Source organism: Parasteatoda tepidariorum, chromosome 4 (assembly GCF_043381705.1).
Source record: "Parasteatoda tepidariorum isolate YZ-2023 chromosome 4, CAS_Ptep_4.0, whole genome shotgun sequence".
Lineage (NCBI taxonomy): Eukaryota > Metazoa > Arthropoda > Arachnida > Araneae > Theridiidae > Parasteatoda > Parasteatoda tepidariorum.
The window spans coordinates 99,619,958-99,628,846 of NC_092207.1; the positions used below are offsets into that span (position 1 = coordinate 99,619,958).

General features: G+C 32.4%; 1 long non-coding RNA gene across 1 annotated transcript in view; it reads left to right on the forward strand.

The window, feature by feature from the left end:
* Window positions 1–6,741, forward strand: part of LOC107451255 (uncharacterized) — an 11,108-nt gene extending 4,367 nt beyond the window's left edge. The window contains exons 2-3 of the long non-coding RNA XR_011636668.1: window positions 159–331; window positions 6,337–6,741. This is a non-coding gene — a long non-coding RNA (uncharacterized lncRNA). The remainder of the gene's footprint in view (window positions 1–158; window positions 332–6,336) is intronic.
* Window positions 6,742–8,889: the final 2,148 nt, after the last annotated feature.

Here is an 8,889-nt window from a genome sequence, read left to right on the forward strand (position 1 = left end):
TGGCTAGATTCTTATGAGTTTTTATAATCATGATGAGAGATCCATTTGCTTTAAAAATTTCTACTTTGGTTCGCTACCACTAGAAAGAATTATTTTCAAAATCTTCATAAGTTGGAGGGTATGTATATATATAATATTTAAAAAAATTTTTAATTTAGTGTGTTCTTTCCTTCGATATGGGCTTTTTTTACTCTACTGGGCTGGAGAGTTCTATTTCATCTTTCTGATGCAACTGTTCTATTGGATAAGATCAAAGTCTTTGAAAATCTACCTGCTATCACAAAAAGAAATATCTGAACTAAAACTTGCATGCATAGGTATAATATTCATGGTAAGACTTGATTCTTTTCGGGCTTATTACATGCATATATGTACTAAAAATTACACTTTAATTACTTTATCATAAAATAATCATTAACACCTTAATGAAGGACGATCAGTATCAAAGAGAGGCGAGTTACCTGTGCATTATTGGCGAACGAAATGCTTTACCTATCGCAACACTAGGCATGCTTTCCAGATTAGCGTGTGGATAGCCATAAGAGTCGGAAGAACGTTAGTTTCTATCTTCATTTTCAAACCGATAACAATTTTTTAAGCTTGGAAACTGTATGGGACTCAGAACTGCATTAAGCATAGTGATGCTTAATTTAAGATTCATAAAAAATTTTAAATACGTTTTAGATATTCTAATGCGAAAAATACTAGGGCAAGTGGAGTAATCGGTATTCATCATTCCTATAGATTGGTGTTTTCTTCACTGCAAGCTCTTGACTGCCTACACTACCAGGTTACTATCTCCACTGTATTTTGAAGCAATTAGGCTGAAAAAGTGATCATTGTGTTTCTCTTGAGTAGCATTTCTTGCATACGTGTATATATTACCTGATTTATTATTTGTGTTTACAAAAAGAATCGTAAGAATCTTCATTTGTAGACCTGTCATTTCAAGACAAAAATAGTCATTTGAAGAAAAAAAATCGTTACAAAACATTTCTTACCTAGTCAACAATATACCAATTTCGAAATTTTAACCTACATGATAATTTGTAAAGTGAACTTAATCTTACTGCTAGAACAATATGCTAACACTAACGTATGATAGGGCACAGCTTGCAGCAAGAACAAACAGTGATAAACAAGTAAAAAGAGGCCAAATCAAGACTGATAAAAAAGCCTTTTTTTAAAAAAAAATTCTTGCCATCATGTCACCTCTTTTAACAATGGATCTATAAATATCTAAAACAAATTTTTACTTCAATCTCGCCATAGTGACTTAATATTATTAATATCTTATGAAATAGAGCAGATTTAAGCTCAAAAATTATGACTTATTTCTTTTATTAAAAACAAGATTATATGTTTGAAAATATCGTCTTGCAAAGTAAACTGTAATAAATGGCTGTATACTTTCTAACCGTAGTAAAGTAGAGCAGGTCAAGAGCTCGAGATTGTTGTTTACATTTATATTGAAAACACCATCCATATATATACTAAACTGCAATGTTTCTTGACAATGGAGAAATATGCTGAGGGCAAACGAAGAAAATAGTTCCCGGCGCGATGTCTGTATTTCGAGGTAAATTACGCATTTCACAATAGAAATATGATAAGTTATCTTAACCCACACATATATAGCGTTAATTTGCTATAATTTTCTTAAAATTTTATATATTTTCAGATTTACGAGCGGCGCATCGCGGAATGGTATCTTTATTTAGTTATATTTCTTCTATATAACGACTGAACTTATTTCTCCTTCTTCCTCCGCCAGCCGTGACGTCATTGTCAAGAAACTTTGCATTCTAGTATAGTTTGTTAGCGGTAAGAACTCCCCCCGCCAATCCTGAAGCCGTCTACTGCTATGGAAACAAGAATAGCGCATTAGGGTAGGGGCAGCTTTTCTTCACTCTACGGCAGTGTTTCCCAAACTTATGACTTTTGTTTACCCCTTTTAAATATTTCGTGATGCTGTGTACCACTAATAAAAAAATGAATGCATTTTTTTTATTGTTTTATTATATGTCTCACCGGAATGTGCATGATTTAAGTTTTATTTGAAACTAATTTATTGTTTATTTATCTTTTCTCCTCGCTCGTACGAAGAACGGGAATTCAGCTCGTAATGANAATAGTTCCCGGCGCGATGTCTGTATTTCGAGGTAAATTACGCATTTCACAATAGAAATATGATAAGTTATCTTAACCCACACATATATAGCGTTAATTTGCTATAATTTTCTTAAAATTTTATATATTTTCAGATTTACGAGCGGCGCATCGCGGAATGGTATCTTTATTTAGTTATATTTCTTCTATATAACGACTGAACTTATTTCTCCTTCTTCCTCCGCCAGCCGTGACGTCATTGTCAAGAAACTTTGCATTCTAGTATAGTTTGTTAGCGGTAAGAACTCCCCCCGCCAATCCTGAAGCCGTCTACTGCTATGGAAACAAGAATAGCGCATTAGGGTAGGGGCAGCTTTTCTTCACTCTAGGGCAGTGTTTCCCAAACTTATGACTTTTGTTTACCCCTTTTAAATATTTCGTAATGCTGTGTGCCACTAATAAAAAAATGAATGCATTTTCTTAAAAATATGTTTATTTTTATTTTTTGGTATAAAGTTTTGTAAATAAGTTTATTTGCATCAGTGAGAAGGATATTGTTTTTGCTGTGATAACAGTTCATCATAATTTGGTTCTCTTGTGATCAATTTTATTCTGAGATGCAATTCCACGTACAATAATCTATTTCTTTTTCGAATTAATGTCCACGAAAGCTGAAAAAGCGACTTCACATAAATATGAAGTTGGAAAAGGCAAAATATATTTCACAACTTTTCCTATTAAAACTGGATGCATATTTTGCATTTGCAGTCAGAATGATGTTAAGAAACACTCCTCGTGTTTATTTTTCAAGAAGGATAAAAATTATATTTTATAAAAATAATCAAAATAAGTAAAATTTATTACAAACTTTTACTGTAAAAAAAAACTGCACAAAAGTTGAAAATCACAAGTGGCTGTTGACACTACTCATTATTAACTGTTAACTCTGCAAAAAATAGCCAATAAAAAAAATACGTAATCGTAAATTTTCATGGCTAGCTTTGTTTTTAATTAAGTTGCAAGATATTTCGCATAAGAATGCGTACACCCGCTAAACTGTTCCCGTACCCCTGGGGGTACGCGTACCACACTTTGGGAAACACTGCTCTAGGGCAAACTCAATAGAACGAAGAAAAAGATTCCCTCTCCAACCCAATGTCCTAAACAGTGACCACGCACTCCTACTTAAAATAGTTATAGCTCGTTACCAAAGTCACCATCACGGGTCCAGACGAATGGCTAGGGGAGTTCTTACTTTAGACAAACGGTATACATAGGTATACAGAGGAGGGGAAAAAAAAAGGGTGAGTCTCTAGGCATGAAACCGGTTTTCACCCCTGATGGTGTATTCGAGTGTTGCAATCGCGAATATTTGTCACAAAAACGTTAATGGAAGAAGCAGTGGATGAAGGACCTGTGTAATAATACTTTAAGATTAACTTCAGATTTCCACACGCTATTCACTTAAAATAGAATGATGTTGTGTTATGACTAATGCCACTTGTCAATATCAGCATGCCTGCTATGGGATTCCAAGCGAGTATTGAAGGCAGAATTGCATTTTTTGTCTTTCAGTGGCACCATCTATGGCTAAGAGACACACACACGTCACAGCCCGTTTTACAGGGAGGATCTATTCATTTATCCACAGATCGTTATTTTGACTTGAACTTGAGAGTGAGCAATCTGCAATTCAGTATCCCTAGTGGTATTGATTTGTTATGGGAACTTGAATGACTTTTTGACCTCTACAGATTTAACGTGCATCAGTCATCATTTAATACATGGGGATTCGCACCTACTCTCTCACGAACACAAGCCCAACGTTCTACCAATCAGGGTAGTCTGGCCCAATGTTAAACATAATCCCATTGATTGAATTTGTAACCAAATGAACGGTAATAAAGGATGTTTATTGAGTTTTTTACTCTCGCTTAAGACAAAACTTTATTCAATGTACTAAAAAATTTCACAACTGATTTATATTTAAGTTTCCGATATATTTAGAAAATTATTCCAATTCTTTGAAGATAAATAAATTAAATCTGGACTACATCGGAATTTTCCATTGAGTATACTACCATTACATTACTAAAAAATATTGGGAGTACAAATTAGTTCGGTCCGTTTTCAAAAGATGGCTCTGGCTGTTATGAATGTGTCGTAGTGACAGCTGGTTTCGGTGGTTTCAGAGAGGTTAGACATCTGTCAATAATATTCAGTTTATGTCGTTTTGAGTTTCATACAAAAACCCGGTTTTTAAATTTGCTGAATATGTCAAATTTTGTGGTAACTAAGCAGCATTTGCGGGAGGTCTTGTGTTTCTGCTTTAATTTTAAGGAAAGTGCAGCTGAAGAGCATCGAATGCTTGTAGAAGTTTATGGTTACGTGACAATGCTTCAACTGATAAATCATGTAGGGAATGGTTTCGACGTTTCAAGAATGGTGAATGGAGTTGCATACTGAGCTGCTACAACCTGGCGATTCCATTACGGGCGATCGGTATAGGCTACAATGTTTATTCGTTTAAGCAGTGCATTACGAGAAAAACGGCCGGAATACGAGCAAAGACATGACAAAGTTAATCTTCTGCATGATAACGGTCGGCCTCATGTCACTAATTTCGTAAGAAATTATTTGGAAACTCTCAAGTGGGATAGTTTACCGCACCCACCGGACATTGCTCCTTCTGATCACTGGTTGTTCCGACGGATGCAGCATTTTGCAGATCACCGATTCACTTATTTTGCAGAAAGTGAAAATTACCTCCGAACTTGGATCACCTCAAAAGACGAGACATTTATTTCGAGATGGAATTCGAAAGTTGTCCGAGAGGTGGGGAAAAGTAGTAGCCAGCGATGGACAATACTTTGATTAATCTGTTCATTCATTTTGTTCTGATATAAATGCAATTTTGACCACAAAAAAACGGATCGAACTAATTTGTACTCCTAATATTTGTATTTTTTACTTTTTTAAATGAGGCTCTGTACTGTCCTACCTCTTTTTTCTACTTACCTTCGAAACTTCAAGTTTCTAAGTAGTATAGATATTGTGCAAAAAATGTTACGTCCAGCAAAAATGGTGATAAAGTATTCGCAAAAAAAGCAGTTAAAATTGAAATAACTTTCAAGCAATATTGGGGTTTCGATAAAATAAAAAAAATTATTAAAATATTAGATTGATATTAGAATTTACAAAGAACAAATATCGCTTGAAATTTACCATCTAGATAAAGTCTTATTTTACAATTCAAAATTAATATGCTTCATATATTTTTCACGATGATTATATTCGCATTAATTACAATATAAATAGTTGTATTAATAATGACTATTACTTATTTTTCAAATTTCTTAAACCGTAAAAATCAATAACATTAATCTAAATATTTCCCAGATAAATGCTCCAGGAGTGCTGTGAAAATTTTAATTCTATTGGGTGTGTTAACGTTTTATTTCTATTAAGGAATAGTTAGGAAATATCGGATTAAGATTGTTAAATGGTTTTTTATTTCCGATGAAGCAGGCGATATAGACATTATCCTAACGCCGTACAGAGATCAAAAGAAAAATACAGAAAGAGATGAAATATACAAAACATATCAAGAGAAAATCATCCAGATACACGAAAATCAATCAGAAGCTCAAGATTAATTATTGTTAATCAAGATCGCGTTCAGAAAAGAAAAAAGAAAGTTTTTTTTTTTACCTTTTCTTTGTTAAAATTTTTATTTATTAATTTACTTTTTTTAACATTTCTTTCCTTTTACTCACTGAATGGACTTAATTAACTCATTTGGAGCTGTTTTAAAAACATAAACTTTGAAATAGTTTTAAAAATATGCCTCAATATTTAAAATTTTGTGACTAAAATTCCATATAACACGTTTCAATAAACTAAAATGATTAGTAAATAGATAACTGAACTGCTCGTGTGATTTTCCGTGTGCTAAAATGGAACTGGTAGAATCACATTAAATAACTAGAGGCTGATTTACGAAGGCTCTGCTATCACATTAAATAACGCTTTTTATTGTAAAATATGCTATTTATATAACTGTTATCCGTTACATAGTTTTAGTAAAGATAAACTACGCTTTTACTGTGTGCCTGTAAGATTGTATATAGTACTACTTTCAGACTTCGAATAATTTTCACAATTCTTTTACAGAAAATATTGTGAAAAAAGAAATGAGGCACTTTATTCTCCCTTTGTTTCCTTTAGGCAAACATGTTTCGTTTTTGGGTTGTAGGTCAAGCATATAAATGGATCTTGAAAAAGATAAGAAGAATGCATAGAACACACATGATGATGTTATTAGATTTGAAAAGTGGATTGCTGGAAAAAATTGTTACCATGCGAGAAATTCATTTCGTATTAATGGATAGCGTTAGAGATTTTCGCATCAAACCTGCCTTGTTTGCTGCAGTGCGTGCATTCATTCTTTCTGTACGCATCACTTTAGAAAGGATACATTTATTACTTGGAAGAGTCGGCTACAAATTAGTAAATGAGATGTATAAAAACTATTCGATAGGCCCCGCACCACTCTTGGACTCTGAAAATGATATATATGTTGAGCAAGATGATGTATAAATGTTGATCAATAAATTGTTTAATACTTTTGCATCCAATAACCAGTTAACAAAATATAGGTCCAGATTATGTTTACTTCAGAATTTAATGTTGCAAAAATAAATATTTATTTTGAGAAGGTTTTTTCCAATGGTAAAACTTTTTGAAAGAGAATTACTACAGTCAAACCCCGCTATAGTGAACAGAAATTTCGGTCCCTTGAAGGTTCACTTTAGCGGGGTTTGACTGTATTTTCAAGTAATTTAAACTCTAATATTGCTTTCATTCCATATCGATGTCATAAAGTGGGATCAAACAATGATCAGAAATATGTTTGAGGTCAATGAGAGAAAAAGAATTAAAAACTAAATAGACGTTCGCATATGAGTAAAATGTACTTACTAGATATTTTGAGCAAATTGGTTACTCTAATTTTGATAACGATGCAGATTCGTTAAATTTTAAAAAATAATTCAGTGTAATTTTCTCAATCAATTCCTCAAGAGCATCGGGTTTTTTTGAAAAGGATTTTACGAATATACATATAGATATATTTAATAAACGTAGAAAATATAAGGGCTCACTTTCAGAAGAAAACAAATGATGGCAGAAAAAGTGATTTTAAGTAGAAATAATATAGCTTTGAAGAAACTTACGCATATGTAAAACGTATTTAAAAAAAGAATTAAAACTAAGTTTTTTTTCTTTTAATATTCAGGAAAACATAAAATTGTAGCACTTCTGATACACTAGTATGAATTTGACAGTGTACCTCTCAGAGTTTTATTTTTTACAAGACACGTCAAAAACCCAGGGCAAGTTTCATTTTAGACATTTCATTAGATACTAAATCATTCACAATACTTGCATTATATCCTACTATATTTGACTTGTATATCACATATATAAAAAATGTTAGCAAAACTAATAATGGTTATCTTAATACTTTATTAGGTTTATATTATAACTATGAGTTGCTAATCATTATTCATTTAAATACTGATTTTACTTTTATATGAAACTTGAGGCAGACTTTTTAGGTCTGATCCTCAATATTTGTTATTAATTATATTCAGAGGAGCAGAATATGACCGCAGGAACAAGCCTTTGGGGGCGATTCACGTTGCCACAGGGAAATTTTTGGTCCAACAAAATTTTTTTTTATTAAAAAACATTTGTGTATTTATTAGTTCAAATTCCACAAGTTAATAAGTGGGACCTTAAATTTGAGTTCAATTTTACTGATTTCTAACACATAAATTATGTAAAATCAAATGAATCTTTCTCGTAAATTTTGTTTTCCAAAATTACCTTGGAAGTTAATAACATGTAACTAGGAAATTTATTCGAAAATATTAGAACAGCCTTTATTATGTCTATTTTCTAGACAGGGTGCGTAGCCAAATCTTTGAATCAAAAATAAGCACTTTTTAAAAACTTTTCTAGCACTTTACAAAAATTTTTAAGCACTCAAGAAATTCATATTCAATGATATTGAAAAACAAAAACTTTTTATAAACAGTTTCAGCGTTAAAAAAAAAACCAAAAAGAAACGGGCGTAAATCGAAACAATCAGTACTTTCCCACATCACCGAGTGAATTCAACTTGACCCTGAACTCAGAACAAAAGTACCCTTACCCCCTACGTCAAAAAAAGTAAGTAAAATAAACAAGAACAAAATTAAAAAGAAAAACATTTCATAAGGATCCGATATTTTCTATCCGAATTGGAGCACTCGGGTTTCAGTTTCAAGTATGCGCAAGTCATAACGTGGGTACGACATGAAGTTCGCGTGAATGATTACATAGCTAACTCTCCATTTTTCGTGAAATGCATGGGATCCACCAGATATCACTGAAGGGAAGGAAAAAAAATTATTCGGAAAAAAAAAGCACTTTTAAAAACGAAATTCCAAAAACACCTTTAAGTACTTCTTACAAACGTTACGCACCCTGCTAGACTATGGAGTTCAGCATTGATCGAAAGTACAGTTTCGATTTTTGTTCTTATTCACACAAAACTGAAAAATTACCTTAAAGGCTTCAGCACTCCTATTTTTTTTGTAATTGCATGATTTAGGGAAAGGAGGAAGATAATGTTTTTCTTATAAGCTGATAGTTTTTACGTTTTTAATTACAGATAAGATACATTTGTATTTTGCACATTTTTCATTCCCCCACAAATGTTACTTAAAAAATGAC